The sequence below is a fragment of the Saimiri boliviensis genome, chromosome 20, assembly GCF_048565385.1.
Source record: "Saimiri boliviensis isolate mSaiBol1 chromosome 20, mSaiBol1.pri, whole genome shotgun sequence".
Classification (NCBI taxonomy): domain Eukaryota; kingdom Metazoa; phylum Chordata; class Mammalia; order Primates; family Cebidae; genus Saimiri; species Saimiri boliviensis.
The window spans coordinates 12,797,471-12,818,534 of NC_133468.1; the positions used below are offsets into that span (position 1 = coordinate 12,797,471).

Below are 21,064 nucleotides of genomic sequence, written 5' to 3' on the forward strand. Positions count from 1 at the left end.
GTTTTGTTTGAGACTGAGTTTTGCTCTTGTTGCCAGGCGGGAATGCAATGGCACAATGTCCACTCACTGCAACCTCTGCCTTCTGTGTTCAAACGATTCTCCTGCCTCACCTCCCAAGTAGCTAGGACTGCAGGAGCCTGCCATCATGCCCGGCTAAGTTATGGACTTTTGCAGAGACAGGGTTTCACCATGTTGGCCAGGCTTGTCTTAAAGTCCTGACCTCAGGTGATCTGCCCGCCTTGACCTCCCAAAGTGCTGGGATTACAGGCATAAGCCACTGGTGCGCCCGGCCTATTTTAAGCCACTAAATTTGTGATGATTTGTTAAAGCAGCAACAGGAAATTCACACACCCAGCCCAGTCATCCCACGTTGTTCTGTATCCTGTGACTTGGTGTTCTTTGAGGCTTCCACCTTTACTTATAATTACAAACTTGTTGCCTGTATGTCTGTCTTCCCCACTGGGCTGTGAGCTCCATGAGGGCAGAGAGAGCTCATATATTCTGCTCACTGCTGTGTGGTCAGAGCTGAGCACAGTGGCAGGCATAAAGACACTGCTCAATCCATCGTTGTTGACTAAATGAAAGGATGTTCCATCCCTGCCCTCCAGAAGCACACACAAAGAAGTGGACGACTCTGCTCTGAAGGGGAGTGGCGAGCTGTAAGTTGGGGAGATCAGAAATGTAGACAAGAGTAGCAACAGCAATACTCTCCGTGATTTAAACACTCTCTAAGCCAGGTACTGTGCTAAGCACTTTGTGAGCATGGCTTCATTCTCTCCTGACAACAGCCCTGGAGAAGAAGATCCAGACTCAGAGAGATGAGTTATCTTCCCCCAGCCACACAGACCAGCAGTAAATTTCAGCACGCCTGTATAACTCCAAAGTTAATTCAATTTCTGCTTCAACAAACTGCCCCTTTTGTGATTTCTAAGATCCATGAGGGGTTTTACATTCTTGCCTAATTTTTCCCCTTCTTCTTCCTCTTCTTCCCCATCATCATCATCATCATCACCATCTCAATCACAACACATTAATCCTGCACCTAATATATGCAAGGTACTGGGAAGGTTATGAAGAAGTCAACTTTGAGGCAGATGAACTGCAGAGGCAGATCATGCACTTGGAGGATACAGAGGCGACAGAGAGCAACCAATGATAATAACAGCCATCGTTTATTGAACACCTGCTGAAAACCAGAAACTGGGCCAAACTCTTTACATTCATAATCACATTGAATTCACATGACCACTGTGGGGTGGGTATTAATTATCCCCATTTTACAGATGGGGGCACTGAGATTCAGGCATGTTGCCCAGCCCGCCCAGCAGTGAGGCAGAAGGTTGGGACTTGGAAGCAGACACATCTCATCCCAAAGGCTGTGCAATCAACCACTATGCTCTGCAGGGCCAAGGCCACGTGCTTGAGAGGTACTAGAGGAGATGTGCAGAACCACTGGCTCCCACAGGGCTTGGAGGGCCTGGGTTGGGGGTGCAGAGTGCTCTGAAACACAGTCAGACTGGAGACAGCCCTGCTCCTGGGAGGAGTGAAGGTGGCCCTGTGACTGGGTTCCATGTGAACATCTGTCATGTGCCACTTAGTGAATGGTCCCGTCTGCCCTGGGAGGAATATTCACTGTGAATGCAGTCAGCTCTAATTTCCTCTATTTATGATGCCATAATCAGCTGAGTTCTAGACACTGCTGGATGCCCTGATCGGTCGGTAACACCAGAACCATTTCTGAGGTGGAGGGGTGAGAGGTGGGGGCTGACAGGCTCGTAGGTATTGTGGGCCTGAAATGGGCAGAAACGCCATTCCAAGAGACTAGTGAGTGGAGCTGAACACCTCTACGTGAGATGGAGTGGAGCCAAGCCGGGGGGAAGTGGGGGTGCTGAGAGGCTGGGGAGAGCCATCAGGGGGAAATACAGTGGAATGTGCCAGAGGAAGTCAACAAGTAATATGTTAAGTTCTGCCGCTCACATTTCTTCCACTGTGGGGTTCAAGTTCCAGCTCATCCTCTAACTCACTGATGACCCTGGACAAAACAGATCTCCTCACTGACCCTCAGAGCCCACATCTGAAAAGCGAGGGAGTTTTCGGCTTAGATATTCTCTAAGGACACTGCTACCTCTCACATTTTATAGCTTAATTGGGCCAGAGCCATATAAGTAAGACGGCAAGCTTTAAATTCAGACTTTTTGTTGTCGTTGTTGTCGTTTGTTTTTTCGACTCTGGCTTTGACACTTACTAGCTGTGTGACCCTCAGCCAGTTTACTTTGCGTTTCTGCACCTCAGTTTTCTTACCTGTGAATTATAGATGCTAGTATTGTCTATGTCCTAGGGCTGTTAGGGGTTACATGGGATAATGCCTGTAAAGGGCTAACCCAGTGCTGGACTTGGAGAGCACTAGTAAATGGGGCCACACTCATGACTGTCATGAAGCTGCCAGGCCTGCTCTGCTCTGGGCTGTGATTTTCTTCCCTTTGGAGGATGGGGGAATGTTAGCTTCTGGGGGACTGCAGGGAGGAATGTGGAGCAGGGGTAAGAAAGCGCATGGATTCCTCTATTGCCACTGATTGGAGCTGAAAATAAAACTGGAATTCAGCTAGAAGAAAAGGAGTATGTGAGTCACTGTGGAAAAGAGTCCCCTCTGCCAGCCACTGGTTCCCCAGAGTTGTCCCTCCAGGCTTTCTGTCCTTGTCACTGTGACCTGCCTCTTTTGGGGGCTGGGCACCTCCTCATGCCTCGCACGGACTGAACTGCTCTCCAAGCTGGTCTTTCCGTTTCCTTGACTCTATGTGTCCCTGCCAGATTCCTGGTGTTAAATGCAGCTTTTCTTACTTATTCCTCTGAGCCCAAACCTTTCACAACTCTCAAGCTCCCTAGTTTGGCATCTAAGCTTTTCCAAGTTCTGATCTCAATCTCCCCTGCTGCTCTTCTCTCCCAATACACCAGGAATGGCCCCAGGAGCAGCCTTTCTTGCTTCCTGCTTCAATCCCCTTCTCTAAGCCTACATTAAAGAAGCAGTTTGTGCATTCATTTATCTATCAAACAAACAACAAATCAGAATTGCTAAGAAGCATGGAGTCTGGGGGGCATGGCATGGCTCCAGTGGCTGCTCCTGGGTCCAGTGTCCAAGGCAGACATTACTAATAGATCACAGCACTTCCTTTCTCACCAAGTTCAGATGCAGCCTCAGAATCGTTCTCAAGGCAGCTCCTCAGGCAGCCTCTACTCATTAATCTAATTAGCACAATCCGTATTCCATCTTCAGGTAATGGAGTCAGACAGACGGGGTTTCCAGCCCCATCCAGTGCCTTCCCTTACCTCTGTGTTACCTGAGTGAGGCCAATGTCCATTCTGAGAGTCCATATCCTCCGTGTTAAAATAATGACCTGATGTGATCATTACACATTGCATGCTGGTATCGAAGTATTACCTGAACCCCCATAAATACGTACAATTGTTATGTGACCGCAATAATAACATGAAAAATTAAAAACCGATGATTATCTTTACCTTGCAGAGCTACTGGGGGACAGAGATAATGAACAAACACTGCAGGAAAATATTTCGGGAGTTTCTCACTGCCTTTTCCCTATCAGCTCGGCAGCGTTCATTGCCTCGGGGCTAGGGTGATCTAACAGGAAAGCTGAGAAAAGATTTTCAGTTTATTGAGCCTCAAGAGCCTAAGCTCTGAAGATCATTTTGTGCCCCAAACAATGGATTTTGAAGAACAAATGAAGAGACAGGCTAGTCTGCCCTCAGGCTAGCTAAAGCGTCTCTAAAACAGGGGAAGGAGGGGAATGGAAGGAGAGAATTTAGATGCTGTGATTTCCAAGACCTATGAGGGCTTTTACATTCTTGCCTAATCTTCTGCCCCTCCTCTTCTCCCTCCCCATCATCATCATCATCATCATCACCACCACCACCATCTTAATCACAAAACCTTACTCCTGCACCTAATACATGCAAGGTACTGGGAAGGTTACTAAAGTAAATTTTGAAGCATTGGCAGATGAGCTGTAGAGGTAGATCACGCACTTGGAGGATACAGAGGTGACAGAGAGGAAGTGATGAACTTAGATGCTAGTGGTCATGAGAATGGTGGGGAGAGAAAGAGAACCGCAAATCAATCTGGAGATGAGAATGCAAGTGAAAAACAGGCAGGGCACTGGACCTTCTCTGCACTTAGCACAGTATGAGAAAAGCAGCAATGTCAGGAAGATGGGCCAGGACAGCCGCCCAGCATGCGGTGGTTTTTCCCTCCTCCATTAGGAGAGTGAAAGCCCACCCACCCACAGATTCAGAGAACTTTCATTTCTATCATGTAGGCAACTTCTCAGGAATTATAAAGACATATGAACTGACTGGCTTTCTAGCTCTGTTGCCAAATACATTTAATCAGTTTATTAAATGGTCTTTAAAAAATGCTTTGTGCTTTGATAAATTTGAGCACAGCAGGCTCAGGAGGTAGTTTGCCCCCGTGCGATTCAAGAAAATGTGCAATCCTTCAACATCCAGTTCTCAGCTGACTGCTCCCACACATTCATTGCCTCTGGCTCTTCCCCAGTTTGTAGGTCCGTGGGTGTGTACTTTGGGAAACTCCATGAAGCAGGACTGGAAGGTGAAAGGTGTTATGGAGGTAAGGGAGCTGCCTGAAGCTTTTTGGCCTTTCCTCCTGGCCTTTGTCTTCTCAGTCAGCTGGAAAGCAGGATCTCTTCAGGAATAAGAGACTCCAGCCAGGTGCGGTGGCTCATGCCTGTAATCCCAGCACTTTGGGAGGCTGAGGCGGGCAGATGATCTGAGGTCAAGAGTTCAAGACCAACCTGACCAACATGGAGAAATCTCGTCACTACTAAAAAACAGAAAAATCGGCTGAGCGAGGTGGCGCATGTCTGTAATTCCAGCTACTCAGGAGGCTGAGTCAGGAGAATCGCTTGAACCCGGGAGGTGGAGGTTGAGGTGAGCTGAGATTGTGTCATTGCACTCTGGCCTAGGCAACAAGAGTGAGAATTCATCTCAAAAATAAAGAAAAAGAGAGACTCCAAAAATCTGCCTCAGATCAATAGTTTGGGATTGGTGACCTATGTGTTCTCTAGTAGCACATTTATGGATGGCCTTTGCTGCTCACCTTTTAAATGGCTGGAAAGGTTCTAACACACAGAGAAGGGGGTAGATGCAATATTATAAAGCCTATACTTCCTACTGTTTATTGAGCAACTGTTAAATGTTAGGTTGTGCTGAGTAATTATTTATATTTTCTCATGACAACCTTGTGAGAAAGTCATTCTCTCTCATTTTACAGACCAGCCAAAGGATCTCAGAGAAGCACCTGCTCAGGACTACTCAACAAATATGTGATGGAGCCACCTGCCAACCTGGTACCTTAAATTATCATTCAAACCATCTACATATCACCTGCTATCTGCTCTATATTGTTGGGGCTTAAGGTCACTGCACATCTTTTTCATTCGTTAGGTCGGTGCTATAGTTTGGATATTTGATCCTCCTCAGCTCATGTGTTGAAGTTTGTCTCCACTGTTGGAGGTGAGGCCTCACGAAAGGTGTTTGGGTCACAGGGGTGGATTCTCCATAAAGGGTTTGGTGCCATTGTCCATGTAAGAAGTGAGTTCTCATTCTATCAGTCCCTGAGTGAGCCCCTCTCTCCTGCTTCCTCTCTTGCCATGTGGGGTCTGCACACCCAGCTCCGCTTCACTTTCTGCCATGAGTGGAAGCAGCCTAAGATCCACACCAGATGCTTCTTGACATCTTCTGGATCCATGCTTCTTGACAGTCTGTAGAACTGTGAGCCAAATAAACCTCTTTTTTAAACAAATTACCCAGCCTTGAGTACTCCTTTGTAGCAACACAAACAAACGTAGACAGTGAGTTTAACCATCAAAGATGGATCCTTGAATCATTTTCCTAAATGAGGTGACTAAAACGTTATCTCACATTATAATATCTTTTACAACATAAATATCACTTCCATAGAGCATATGCAGAAAGTCATTAAGATGGATTAGCTCAAGGCTGCCAATCCCTTGGTACACAGGTTGTCACTTCCCACCCGTGTCTAAAGAAGTCATCGTAAATTATTCACTCGTGTCTGCTGAATCCAGATGTGGCCTAGGAATCTTTCTGGACAACGGCACTTCAGGAAGCCATGACCAATGAGTTAAAAGCTGGCACATGAAGTGCATCCTGTTTGCCACTGCTGGATGAGAAGGCTGTCAAGGGTCTTTCATTCTTGACCTCATGATCCAGGTGGTATAGAAAGCGGAACTAATTGCGAGCTCAGACTTGTGAGTCCCGAGTCTAGCCTGACTTGTTAGCTCTGGGACCTTGGAAAGTTAGTCCCTGTCTGCAGGCCTTGGTGACTTCATGTATTTTAGCTCTGTGGTTCCATCTAGCTCCAATAACTTGTGATTCATGACAGATCACCTGATGGGGATTGGATGTGAAGTGATTCTATGGCTTTTGCATCCCAGGCTAAGAGGAAACCATCTGGTAGAATAATACCCGCCTTCAGATTTATCAAGAAGGTGGCTGGCCTAGGCATTTCAATCACACTACAATGTGCTGCTTGAGATAGACTCCTGTGTGTGTGTGTTACAATAGAATCTCTTGTACTTGGGGTCAGAAACACCTCACTGGTTATTTTGGTCATCTATATCTGATACTTGAAATTCCTCATACCATCCCTAGTAAGAAGTTGCCAAGCCTCTGGTAGAGAGATTACTAGTTTCCAAGGTGGCCCAACCCCTTTTTGGACACTTCTGAGTATTCAAAAACTTTTCCTTATGTGCTGGCATTAATTCATCTCCTTAGGCCTTGTGACTGTTGGACCCATAGAAAGCCTTTTGCCTCTTGATAAATGTTCATGTATATGAAATCGGTTTTCATGTCTTGCACTTCTTTACCCTGCTCAACCCCTGCCATGAGTCTACCTTTTCTTCATGCTAATGCATCATCCAGTCTTTCCTCTATTCCTAATGTGGTGCAGCTTTGAGTATCCATGCCCTGAATATGCCAAGGGTGGTATGCATTGACAGCCAACCTGAACATGGCTATCTGGGTATGATCTGCTTAGTGCAGCATGAAGTTGGAGGCAGAAAGGGGGTTGAGGGTCTGGGTCCTGGAGTCTAATAACTTGGGGACCTCAAGTCTGTATGACCTTGCACAAGGGACTCCTTGGAACCTCAACTGGTTCACCTGGAAACAAGAGTGATAACAGTGCCTGCCTCCCAGGTTTGTTACAAGGATGAAGTTGGCTAACACATGTACAGGGCACACAGGAACTGCTCACTTGATGTTAGTTATTACCACCTCATCTTCCTAGAGATGGTACTTCTGTTAATGTAGCCTAAAGAAATGACTTTCCAGAAGTGTTTCTAAGAAAGCAAAGATCTCTCAGAGCAGTTTTACCCTTTTAAGATAAATGATATCTCTATCCCCTCTACCTTTTCCCACTGGACATGGACATGTGGGTGGAGGTAGAAGTGATGGAGAAGGTTAGGGTGCTGAAGCAATCAATGGCCAGGGACCAGCAGCCATTTTTCCTTAATCAAAATCAGAAAATCAAATTTAGAACAGAGAAGACTACACACTAGCCTGACAGAAAGTACCAGACACATCCGTGAACTTGCAAGGAACTTTTTTTTTTTATTCTTTCCTATTTAGGGCTGTTCATCCCAGGGCATTTAAGAGCTGATTTAGGGCAAAGTAAGTAAGCCAGTAATGAGCTTTTGGAATGCCATCCCCCAACTCAGGCAAGGGATCAGAGAAGATGCATGTGGGGCTGTAGGAGAAAGGCGGAGAATGCTTGCTTTGATTTCTTGTGAGCCCCTCTAAGCCCTGGCCCAGTAGGGCTTCCCGCCTCCAAGCAAGAGCCAAATCCAGCTTTGAGCTGGGGATAAGGAGCCCGTAGATTGCAACAAATCTCTTAGGGCAGTCTGAAGAATCTCTTGCAATGCCAGAGAATCCAGCAGAGCTAGATGTGGACGAGAGTCCCAGGGGAGGTTTGTTACATGGAGAGATGCATTAACTCATGGCTTTCCCTGGCCATGTCAGCAAGATGGCATCACAGTGAAGCAACACACATGATGCCCAAAATGCCCAAGATCATTGGTAACTGGTGACCTCTAGGGCCAGCTTCTGCATAATCCTGAAAGTAGAGGGACAGGGCAATTTTTCTGGCCTGCCTGTGGCTGCTCTTGGTAAAACTTTTCTCTAAGTGTGGTACATAGATAACCTCATCATTACTATTTGGGGTGATATTTTTAAAATGCAGGTTTCTGTGAAATCAGACTCTCTGGAGGAAAGGCCCTAAATGCTCTATCCTAAACCAGCTCAACAGGTGTTTCCTATGCTTGTTAAGGTTTGAAATCCATTACATCTAGAGGAAGGACTAGTTTTTATTGAAGTAATACATTCTGAGGCTGTTGTGGCTTAAAGAGAAGGTGGATTGTACATAGGGAGGTAGTAAATATGGACAGAAAGAGAAAAAATTGAAGAGAATCATGCCTGGGTTCTATTCCTGACTCAACTACCTCTAGTATGCCATTGAGTTTTGGATGGTTTGTTAGACAGCATTACAGTGACAACTGCTGACTGATACACTTACTCCTGCCATTTTCCAAATAACTCTCTTTGCTCCAGTTATGGCTTTCTTTCAGTCCCTCAAGCATATCAAGACTGTTCCCACCTCAAAGCTTTCCCTCTGGCTATTCCTTCTGCCTGGAATCTTGTGCTCCCAATCTTTCTTCATGACTGTCTCTTTCCCAATATTCATATGTTATATTCATATGTTAGCTAAAACATCCTCTTTTCAGAGAGATTCTCCCTGATCAGTCTATATAAGTAGAATCCTCCCCAAACTCTGTTTATTTCTTTCATAGTATTTATCATGTTTTGAAATGTATTTGTCTATTGTCCATCTCCTTTTACTTTAAGATGATTTATCGGTTATGTTCATTCCAGGGTCCTCATTGCCTGGAATGTAGCCTGTGCCACTTTTCCAAATACCATGTCTTAGAATAACCACTGCCACCTCTGCAGTGATTCTCCATGGATATCATTCCTGATATCTCTTCTCTCTTTTGAGAATCCTTCCATCTCCTCACGTGCATGGCCTTTCTGATGGCAGTGGAAGGAACACAAAGGCTGCAGGCCTGTTCTCCTGGTCAGTCTGCCCAGTGAGACAGCTCTGCTCTCCAGATACACTCAGGCAAGGACAGTTCCCCAACTCCCACCCTCCACTTCAGTTCCTCCAGAACCAACCATCTTCTTCTATCAGGCATTTTCTCAAGCTCTTTGAAACCCACCTCATTCAATGTTCTCTGAACCGTGACACTCAGACATCCCTGTGTATAGCCTTTCCTTTGTTCCTAGCCTCCTCCTCAGCAACCACTGCTGTCTACTAGATTCCTCTAGTTTTCTTTCTCACCTTCTCACTCTGTTGTCTCCATGAAAGTGAGAACCTTTCAGGTACCATGGGGCCTCTGAGGTTCAGAGTAGTTTCTGCCTAACACATAGCGGCACTCCAGATGTATTTGTTGACTGAGTGAATAAAATATTATAACATAAGCTTTGTCCTAATAATTCTACATCAAGCAGTCTATCCTAAAGTGGTAGGCTTGTGTAAAGTTGTTCATGACACATTTTTTTTAGGATAGGAAAAATATTGTAAACAATTTAAAGTCCATTAAGAGGGGATGGATTATTAAATAAGTTGTCACATGGAATAACATGGACTTTGCAGCCAATATCAATGAAGCTCTTGACTTATAAGCATTTAGGTGACTTTCAACTTTTTTGCTGTTACAAGTAACACTGCATTGAACATCTTTGTTCTTATAAATGTGCTCATCTCTACTACGTCCTTAGGGTAAGGCTCTAGATCTGAATTATTGGGTTTATAGTATGAAGTCTTTAAGAAGTCCTACTCTTTCCGAATTCGCATGCTGTCTTCATCAACAAAATTACTTAGACCACCTGAGAAAACTCTGTTTCTTTAACCCTTTTTAATCAAATTTTAAAACTCTGTTTCTTTAACCCTTTTTAATCAAACATTATTGCTCCTGAGTCAGAATTAACAAGCGAGACAGTCCATATTAAAAGATTCAGTTAGAATGAAGACAAAGGCATCATATGAGCTCTGACATTCACACGCAACAGACGCATAAATGGATTTCTCATCCGCTCCAGCTTTTGACTCAATGTATCCAGGCAACAGAAGTCTGGATTTAATAACAGATGTTCGCTGCATAGCAATCACCATATAATGCCAGGGTAGACTAAAACAGCATTTTATCAACCAATAAATGTGCTGTTTGCTTTATTTTACCATGTTGTTCTTCAGTTCCCTTCAGAATCGAGAGGACAGATTGAGTCACTCGGCATCTGCTGGGAGCAATATGCTTGGCTTCATTTAAAATGAAAAATCAGGTCTGTGTTTACATTTTTCACCAAAGCATGGGATCTGATGTACTAACGTTCCCAACTGGGCTAGCCGGAAGGGCTTTCAGGAAAATCTCAGGGGAACTGGGACCAAAGCAGGAAGTCAGTCACCCTCCTGGGAAAGACATATGGTGACCCTTCACTTCAATCAACCCCACCAGAGGGAGGTCCAGATTTCCCCTACCCATCGAGCAGGGTTGCAAGAGACCCCTGCTGGGTCCCTTCCCACAGCCAGCAGCTCCAGCCTTTGAAAAGACCAATCGACCAGCAATGCTTGAGTAATGATTTATATGCATTCTGTAAATTTACAAATACACAGAAATTATTTTCTCAGGGGAAATACTTTAAAGAAGTCAGCCAAGAAGAATGCCGTTTTGAGTCAGTCCAGGTTGCCTGGGATGAAATTAAGGAGGGAGAAAGAAGCTAACATTTGTTAGGCATGACTTTGTGACAGGTAGCAGGTTAATTTAAAAAATATATTATCTTATTTAATGTTATTATTTGTAATACTCATTTGTTGTCATTTTAGTGGAAGAGACAGAGGCCTGTAGAGTTGAAGTCACTTGCCCAAGTGGCTAATATATGATGGGATATAGGGGTAGAGTGGAGGATCAATCCTGTGCTTATGTTAGGTATGGCCAATTGTATTTGCTAAAGATGCTTTCAACAATATCTTCCATCCCACATGTTCTTTCACGACTCTGACCAGTTGTCTATCAAGAGAGGGAGTCTGTGTCTCCAACTGTGAAACTGGGTTGGCTTTTGTTACAATATCTACCAATAGGGTGTGATAGAGGTGACACTATGTGACCTCTGAGGCTAGGTCTAAAGGCCATGTATCTTCTATCTAGCTTCCTGGAATACTTACTCTTGAAGTCATTAACTGCCACATTCTGACTTCCCTGAGGTCATCATATACTGTGAAGCCCAAACAAGGAGTCTGGGGAGGAGCTTATATAGAGATGAGCCAGGCTTATGCAGAATGCCCCTGCTTATAGCTTTCAACTGACAGCCAGCATCCAAATGGCAGACCTGAGAATCAGCCATCTTGAAAGCAGATCATCTATGTCCCAGTTGAATTACCCCAGCTGACTCCACATGGAGCAGAAACAAGCTGTCTCATTCAATGACTGAATAAACTACAGACTGTAAGGAGAAAAAATGATTTTTATTGTTGTACAGCCTTGTATTTAGGGTGATTCATTACACAGCAAGAGCTAACTGATACATAGGAGAACTCAGCAGATGATTAAAAGAGGTCCATTTAATCTAACTCTTCAGTGTCTGGGTTAAACTTTTCAGTAAAAATGAAAAAAAATTTTCCACCTAACAGTTGTAACAAGGTGAATTGTTAAGAAGAAAGACCAATTATTTTTAGCAGTCCTCTCCCACCCCTGCACTGGAAAGTCAAGCCAGAATTTTGCTTCTAAAGGCTTATTGAGAACAACTCTGCTCCCTTTGTCCAGGAGAGAGGAAAAAGGGAAAGTTGGCTGGGGATGGGGGTACAAAGGAAGCAAGTGGGAGGACTAAGTGAGGGGTGATCTTGGGCCATTCTGCACAGCAGAGCCTAAGGGATAGACAGATCAGCACACACAAAAGCACTGTAGAAACAGAAGAAAGATTTAAAAAATGGTCTCTACTCCAACCCAGAACATGTCTCCAACTTAAGCTTAGAGTTCTTATTTGACAAGACCCTTTCCCAGACAGGGACAGAAACTTCACCACGTAACTGAGATTTAATTTTCTGCCAGGTAGCAGCTTTGAGCAACTCACACATATTTAAAGATATAATATCTATGATATTTCTTAAACCCATTTTTCCTGCTTAAACTTAAGTAACATAGGCCCTATTAAAGGGGACATTTTCAGTAAGTGTTGACTTTATCATAATGTTATTTAATATGTACAGACATAAAACTTAGGTATAAAATCCTAATGCTTTTAAGCTCTTATTCTGCTATAAAATGGAAACAAATTTCCAAATTAAACACATATAAGACTGCAAAACCAATAAACTTCAAATGAACAACATTAGTTTAATGCGAGGTTGTCTGGTTGAAATGATTACTGCTTCCAGTGTGACTGCAGTGCGGGTTCACATTTTTTCCATTTTATTTCACCTGCCTCTACTACCTTGTACTGTGATGGCTTAAGTCTCCCTGGAACTGCTGGAAAGCTGTACCGCAGGTCCTCGAATCCTGTTGTTTCATTTAACATCCTTTCATTATAACATTGATGAAAAAAAAAAAAAAATCTTGGCAGAGCCACTGTCTGTGTGGAGTCGGCACATTTTCCCCGTGTCTGCATGGGTTTTCTCCAGGGACTCCAGTTTCCGCCCACGTCCCAGAGCTGTGCACGTGAAGTGAACTGGTGTGGTCCCAGTGTGAGTGTGTGGGTGTGTGTGAATGTGCCTTGCTATGGGGCGGCATCCTGGCCAGGGTGGGATCCTTCCTGGTGCCCTGAGCTGCCGGGATGAGCTCCAATGGACTGTGACCTTGAACTGGAATAAGTGGATTTGAAAAGGAATCAATAAATGAATAAAAGTTATTGTAAAATAAAAATTTGTAAAGCAGACTATAATCATACAAATGCATGACAATAAACCATGCAGTATGGAAGTGCTCGGCGAGCCTGCCGTATCTGTAATTGTTTTTGAACTGTGTGATGGGAGGAGGTGCTCCTGACAATTTTTGCTTTGCAAACATTTATTCCTTGATCCAACAAACTACCACTAGGACTGCTGGCACTCGCTGATTCACCAAAACTTGGGTAAATAATTACCTTACTTGTTTTGATTAATCTACCTTAAATGTATGTATAGCTCATATTTATTTTAATGCTTAGTATTCCAAGTGTTTGGGTCTTTATTTAGAAGTTTGGTGGTGTTATTGTGCCCAGAAACATGCCCTAGGAACTTAACTCTTGTTTCTATCGATTGGTTTCTGGTCAAATTGGTTTCCTTATATGTCGTTTCACTTAATAAAGTTGCAATATAAAAGAACCTATAGACGATAATGTGAGGACTTACTGTGTTCTCTAGCTGCAAATGCTCTAGGTACTTGGGTCCTCCTCTATTTTTATTTTTCTCATTAGCCCTATGGTAATAAAAGTAAAAACCCTAGCTATCTGGTGCATTCTGGGTGTTGGGGGTCTCACTTGGGTCCATCTACAAGGAGCTTTTCTCTATTTAGCAGAAAAATTTATGCAGTGGTTGCAATCCACGAACTAAAACAAAAGCACAACAGACAGAATACCCAACTCAGCTGGAAGTACAAACATAAGCCACGAAAATCACAGTGCATAGGTCAGGAATTGGCAAACTTTCCATCTAGGGCCATAGAGTAAATATTTATGGTTCTGTGGACCATAAGGTCTCTGTTGCAATGACTCAACTCCACTGTCTTTTTGCAAAGGCAGCTACAGATGAATGGGAACTGCAGACTCAATACAACTTTACTTATGGACACTGAAATTTAAACTTCATATACTTTTCAAGTGTCATGAAATATTATTTTTATTTTGACTTTTTCCCAGTGATTCAAAACCACAAAAACCATTCTTTAGTATATCTTAGAATAACAGGTTGGGAGCTGATTTAGTCCACAGGCTGTAGTTTTTGGACTCCCAACATAGACTGTTATAAGGTGATTAAAACAGACAACCTAAAATAGTAAATTGATGTTTAAATGATGATGATGATGATGATGATGATGATGATGATTTTTGAGATGGAGTTTCGCTCTTGTTACCCAGGCTGGAGTGCAGTGGCGCAATCTCGGCTCACCGCAACCTCCGCCTCCTGGGTTCAGGCAATTCTCTCGCCTCAGCCTCCTGAGTAGCTGGGATTACAGTCATACGCCACCATGCCCAGCTAATTTGTTGTATTTTTTGTAGAGACGGGGTTTCACCATGTTGACCAGGATGGTCTTGATCTCTTGACCTCATGATCCACCCACCTCGGCCTCCCAAAGTGCTGGGATTACAGGTTTGAGCCACTACGCCCGGCCCTAAATGATTATTATTTAGATGAAAAATTTTAAATTTTCTGAAGAGGTTACCCGGAGAATTCATAGACCCTGGAGAATATTTCCCAGCATTTGAGTTAAAGAGGTGCTGCCCCGGGATATCCCTGGGGAGCAACCCTGCTCAACAGGGCTTGAGGCAAGAAATTCAAGAATGAAATTAGAATTTCAGAGGGCAGATTTCCCCACACCTTCACAACATCTCCTTCCCCAAACCCCAAACGTAGATAACACACCAGGTGCATCATTAAAGTACCAATATTACCCTAGACTGTCCACAGAAGCCTTGTAGTAACTGGAGTTTCTGCACAAGAAATTGATCCTTACCCAATCAGCTTGGAAAAGACTGTGTGTCTGTGTTGGGGCCATGCATAGGAGAGCAATGCCGGAGCCGAGGCGAGAGCTCTGGGCTGGAGACTGGCCCCTCTGCTCTGCTACTTATCACCCTTGGGCTTCTTTGCCTCAGTTATTTCAAGTATAAAATGTTACCGCCAAGGCTCCTCCCCAAATATAACAGTGACTATTATAAGGCTTAAAGGAGATGGTATACGTATTATTCTTGGCACAGTAGCCGGAATAGAGTAAACATTCCGTAGATAGCGGCCATTAATAAAGTCACGTGAGATGATTGTTGTTGGATATGAGCTTCCCTGAGTCCCGTCTGTAAAGTCGGGGCAGTCCCAAGGGTGGTTTGAATCTGACAGCATAGAAACGTCACGTGCAGCAACCTGTGTCATCAGTAATCATCAGCCCCGCCCCAGAGCTTGTGTTTGTTCCAGCGGCAGAGTCCCAAAATGAATATTTCGGTTCCAGTCAATAACATTGCCCAACTTGTGGTGAAAACTGAGAGGCGATTAATCATTGAAACTGGAAGCGTTTGATCCTACGGCAGAGGAAACAGGAATAATGTGCGAGTGATTTCTGCACACCACGTACACCTTGATCTTTTAAGTGCTGCCTGTTCGGGTTATAAATATTTTCCCTTTGGTACTGGGGTTTGCTGAAGCTTCAGGAAAGCGCTGTGAACTTAAGAAGGGAAGGTTTGGGGTGCACACAAAACCCAGCCATTTGGTGCATTCTGGGATTGGGGGTCCCACTTGGGTCCATTTGCAAGGAGCTTTTTTCTATTTAGTGCAAAAATGTACACAGAGGTTGCAATCCAAGAACCAAAACCTCTCAGCAGATGCTGTATTTGGGTTGTTTATTTTGTATTTGTTTGTGCCTGTGTGTGTTTAACTGAGGCAGCTCCTAAAAATTGGGAAATTATGCATACAGTCTATTTCCAGCTCCTCTTGAAAAGTCAGGAAATCTGGCCGCACTGGTTCACATTTCCTTGGGCAACACCAGGCTGAAGTTAAGAAGTAGCAGCCTCTTTAGACAGGCTCTGTGCACCTCCATTCACCCCAGCCCCCATCACTTCCTTTCATTGTTCCCACAAGCAGACTACTTGGGCTGTCATTTATTACTGTGCGTAGGGTGCTATTTGTCTTATAGTAGAGACATAGTTCTCTTATTCACATCTCTATTAAATGTAGGGAAATGAAAGATAGATCAGGAGGGATGCATTTTTCAAGAAAAATGATGGAAAAGGTACTTTCTTGTGATACTGAAGAATATTCCTCGGTATTTTGTAGGCAAATGGCCAGTTTTGCTCACTTGCATGCTTTGTCTGGCCCACAGATTGACCTATTCCCTAAGTCCCCAGAAATGTCCACATTTAAGTACAGTCCCATTATTGACATACCTCACTCAGCCAGAGTCTACTGAGTGCCTCCCATGTATCGGGAACCCCACTTAGCCCTGGACTGTGGTGAGTCAGATGGACATGATCTCTTTCCTCTTCCAGTCTGGCCAGTAAAAGAAATCTCAATAATCCAAACAGGAACCCCAATAAAGTGCTGGTTGCTGTCATAGCAGAAAAGCCCTAGCCATGGCAGTATAAATTAGGGAAAAATACCTAGGAGTCAGCAGTCTTTCCAGGAAGAACTTATGTTTTAACTGAGACCTGGAGGTGGAGACAGAACAAGTTGCTCCAGGTGGGGAAAAGCATGTGCACAGGCAAGAAAGAAGGCAGGAAAGAAAAGTGCGGGAGGAACTGAAGGAAGCTAAGCCTCACTGGAGTATACAGCAGGGAGGTGAAAGGTCCAGGGAAGAGATGAGTCTAGTGAGGGGGATGACAGCTGGGCTGTGATGGTCAAAGGGTTAGTGACTCAACTGGGTTCTCATGTGCATGGATGAATCCCAGTAGCCAGAGGACAGCAAGAGTCAGCCAGAGCCCAAAAGACAATGGGGAGGAGGGAGGGAAGTGAGCAAGGACTGGGCAGATGGTGGGGGATGAAGAAGGATGGCAGGGCACCCCTGGGTAGCAGCTCCTTCAACATTTTTATAGCAGGCCCCAGAATATGAGGGTGATCAAAACACAGAGAACCAAGCGCAGGCTTCCAAGCTGGACAGATCTAGTTGAGCTACTTTTTGATTGGCTTTGGGAGACTGCTTTACATTTTTAGCCTCAGTTTCCTCACTTATAAATCAGGATAATGAGAAATACCTCCAGGAGTGATTTTAGGGTTAAATGAGGCTAAAAGCATCTGGCACTTGTGGGGGGACTTAATAAAGGTAAATTGATTTTCCATTGATTTGTCTGTGCATTTTAAAACCTGATACCCAGCCTGGGATGACTTAGCTTTATTTCCTCCCAGAAGGCATCTCCTGTTCAGTGTCCCCACCTGGGAGGAGCCCTCCCCAGTTAGTGCCAGCCATCTGTCGTTGGTGCTCCACTGCTGACCTGCCGCCTGGCATGGGGCCGCAATCATAATTATCACTTCTGAATCGATTCCTTCGAGCCCTTTTGAGCAGGCTGAGGAATGCTGTGATTAAAATGATTTAAAACCTGCCTCCTATTTCACAGCTTTTAATATTTGATAAGATTTAGAGCGAGGGGTGAGAGAGAGGCAAAAGATCTGGCAGTTTACAATCCCAGCTCCAGCCCTCTCAAGTGCCTATCAGGGACACTTGAAAAAGGGAGTAGGGGAGAGAGTATGAATTTGAACATGTGGGGAAGTGTAACAGGGTGTATTCTCCAAAGGAGAAAGGCATGGACAGAGGAGCTCCTCCTCCTCCCCAGGCGCTTCATGACTTTGAATGCCAGTAATAATTAAGACAATTATTATGAAAATCATGAGCAGAAGACTATAGCAGCTATCATTGATCAGGTATCCAATACATGCTTGGAAGAGATCTATATTCCCAAGGATCTTTAATTTCCCCGTGAATCTTTTAAGGGGGTATGATTTTTCTTAATTTTATAGAAAATAGAGGCTCAGTGACTTTTCTAGTATCACTCAGGCAGTTACTGGGAGAGCTGAAGTCCACGATGGGCTGGATGAACCCTGCTCCACCACATATGACATTGTAGAACATCATAGCAGAAACAGGAGAGAGCTGCAGATGGGCAGGGACCTCAGATGGCTCTCCTATCCCCATCCATCACAAGATCTTAGGGAAAAACATCCAAATATCAAATGCCTAGATATTCTGCTCTTTTCATTACTTTGGCTCAATTTTAGGCTTTCTCCATGCTAAATTGCTTTCTTTTAACACAATTTTGATGACTCTACTAGAATGTCACTGAAGGCAACTTTTTTGTCTGGATGGAAATAGTAGCCCTAGCAAAGCTAACTATGGTGAATGCTTACTAAATGCCAGACACTGTTCAACCTGTTTTTTTTTAGAAAAAAAATTTTAGAGGCAGGGCCTCGTTCTGTCACCCAGGCTGGAGTGCATTGGTGTGATCATAGCTCACTGTAGCCTTGAACTCCCGGGCTCAAGCAGTCCTCCCACCTCAGCCTCCCAAATAGCTAGGACTACAGTAGCGTGCCACCACGCCCAGCGTGTTCTACCTTGGGAGGCTGAGGTAGATAGATCACCTGAGGTCAGGAGTTCTAGACCAGTTTGGCCAATGGAGAAACCCCATCTCTAGCAAAAATATTAAAATTTCTGGGCGTGGTGGTGCATGCCTGTAATCCCAGTTACTCGAGAGGCTGAAGCAGGAGAATCGCTTGAACCCAGGAGGCGGAGGTTGCAGTGAGCCAAAATCATGCCATTGCACTCCAGCCTGGACAACAAAAGCAAAGCTCCTTCTCAAAAAAAAAATTCATATTTCTGGAAATGTTGGTCTGGGAAAACTCCTCTCCTGTTGCACACTGGGAGCAGATTTTGGGAGCTGCATTGACCTGGATCAGAACAGGCTCCTTCAAGAAAGTTTGAGAAGTTGCTTTGTTCTCTAGATTTCAGGAAGGTAACAGAATATTCCAGGTTACTGCTAAAGAGCTCTGTTTCTGCCTTTCTGAGGTCACTCTGGGACCCCTGGAGGCCATGGCTACTAGGAAAGGGTTTCAGGGGGCAGCACGTGGCCCTTCCTACTCTGAGAGGGAAGAGAGACACCAAAGCCCATCCTTGGGATGGTCACTTAGTCGCGCAGAGTCTTTTTCTAGATGGAAAGCCATCCCAATCCAGCAGAGGAGGCTGGGTGACAATATGTCAGCCATTAAACTCCCTAATAGGAGGGAATGTGGGAGAGGAAATAAATAAGCCTGGGTAGTTGAAGAAAAAGAGCCAGAACCAGAATTTCAGCTCAATACAGGTATGTAGGAACTTTCTTTTTTCTTTTTTGAGATGGAGTCTTGCTCTGTCAACCAGGTGTGAGTGCAGTGGTGTGATCTTGGGATGCTGCAAACTCCATCTCCCAGGTTCAAGTGATTCTTCTCCTTCAGCCTCCTGAGAAGCTGGGATTACAGAAGACTGCCACCATCATCGGCTAATGTTTGTATTTTTTTTTTTTTTTTAGTACAGAAGGGGTTTCCCATGTTGGCCAAGCTAGTTTTGAACTCCTGGCCTAGGTGATCTGCCCACCTTAGCCTCCCAAAACGTTGGGATTAAGGGTGTGAGCCACTGTACCCGGCATGAACATTTTCATAGCCTGAGTGGTCTGCAGAAGGAATCACCTGGCTCAGGAGGTGGTGAGCTCATCAGCACCAGAAGTGTGCAAGCCAAGGACACATAAGTGGGATGTTGTGGAGGGTACTTAAGCATCAGGAGGAAGTTTATGGACTTTAAGATGCCTTTCAACCCTCAGAGCTCAGTAAACAAAGAACAGAAATCAATCTCTATTCCTCCATGTAATCTTAGTGTTCAGCATAGTGTCTGGGACATACTACATGCCCAGTAAATGCTGAATGCATGAATTCTGCTGCAGCACGTATGCACCGAGCATTCAGAAATACTGATGAGGGAATTATGTTCCAGCAATAAGAACGGCAACCACAACAACACGTTTGCAAAGTCCTCTACAATTTAGGTGATCCACACAGATGTAACTTGTTATCAATCCCATTTTTACAGGTGAGGAAACTGAGCTTCAGAGAGAGGCAGTGACCTACCAAAGGCCACATCTGCAGAAGGTGGCTGATCAGGGATCTAGAACTCCATTGATCTGGCTCTGTAGCCCGTGCTCAACACACCCAAACTGTCCTGACCTTGGCTGCAAATCTCATCCCTGGGCCTGGGCAGCACTTTAATGAGCCTCTGTTTCGTGTGTGAGCAGTGAGAAGTGTTGCTGTGGCAGGTTGAAGGTGACCTGCTCCTGACTGTGGGGGCCAAGAGTGGCATTTTTAGGTCTCATCATCCATTTACAGATGGCCTCTGGTAGGAAAGCACGCAGGTTCCTTGTTTTGTTCAAACTGCTGTCCAGAACATCATCACTTTGGCCCCCATCCACATCCACCATGCTGTTCTTCATCCAAATTCTGATAAGAAAGGTTCCTCACCAATGGCCTTTCTCTCTGGCTCTGGCCTCAACTGTCCTTCCCCATTGCTTCTTGATTTTTGCTGCTTCTGTGATGACTGTTAGAGCCCGATCTGTCTGAGCTCTGAAGCTCCTCTGGACTTCTCTTTGTCTATTCTTCTCTGTGATCCTAAATCTCCTGAATGATTACTTAACTTCCCTTTGTCCTTTGATTCATAACTCCTTGTTTGACTTCTTTTCCTCCTAGCTTCCCATCTGATGTTTGGTCTGACTTCTGACCTCCTCACCTCCTGTATCCCTCTTCTCATTCATCCTTAGATCACAGTTTCTCCCCAGTGACACTCTGGTATTTGAGACTGGATAATTGTAGTCAGTGGAGAGGTCCCCAGGCCTTATATGATGCTTGGCAGCACCCCTGGTCTCTCTGCTCACCAGAGATCAGCAGTGAGTAGATACTTACCCTGGTTGTAATCATTAAACATGTCACCAGATATTGCCAAACATTTTTAGGGGGAAAATCACTGTATGCCAAGAACCACTGCCTCTCACCCATGATGGCCTTCCCCTGCACCTCAGGACCTGACTGTATCCCATTCTCAGGGACAGTTGGGATTTATGCATTTCTATTTCTAGCTTTCCTAGGTAACAACTCTGCCCAGTCTTTAAGCTACAGACCCCTGCCCCTCTGAAGCTTAAAGTACATTATTTTTCTGAATATGCAGTTGCTGGCCACAGACTTTCTGTTCTTGATACTCCATGCCATATCTTCCTTATTCCT

At 44.6% G+C, this 21,064-nt stretch overlaps 1 protein-coding gene across 3 annotated transcripts in view; it reads right to left on the minus strand.

The window, feature by feature from the left end:
* KCNIP1 (potassium voltage-gated channel interacting protein 1) overlaps nucleotides 1–21,064 on the minus strand; it is a 334,879-nt gene that overhangs the window by 131,369 nt on the left and 182,446 nt on the right. The window lies entirely within an intron of this gene.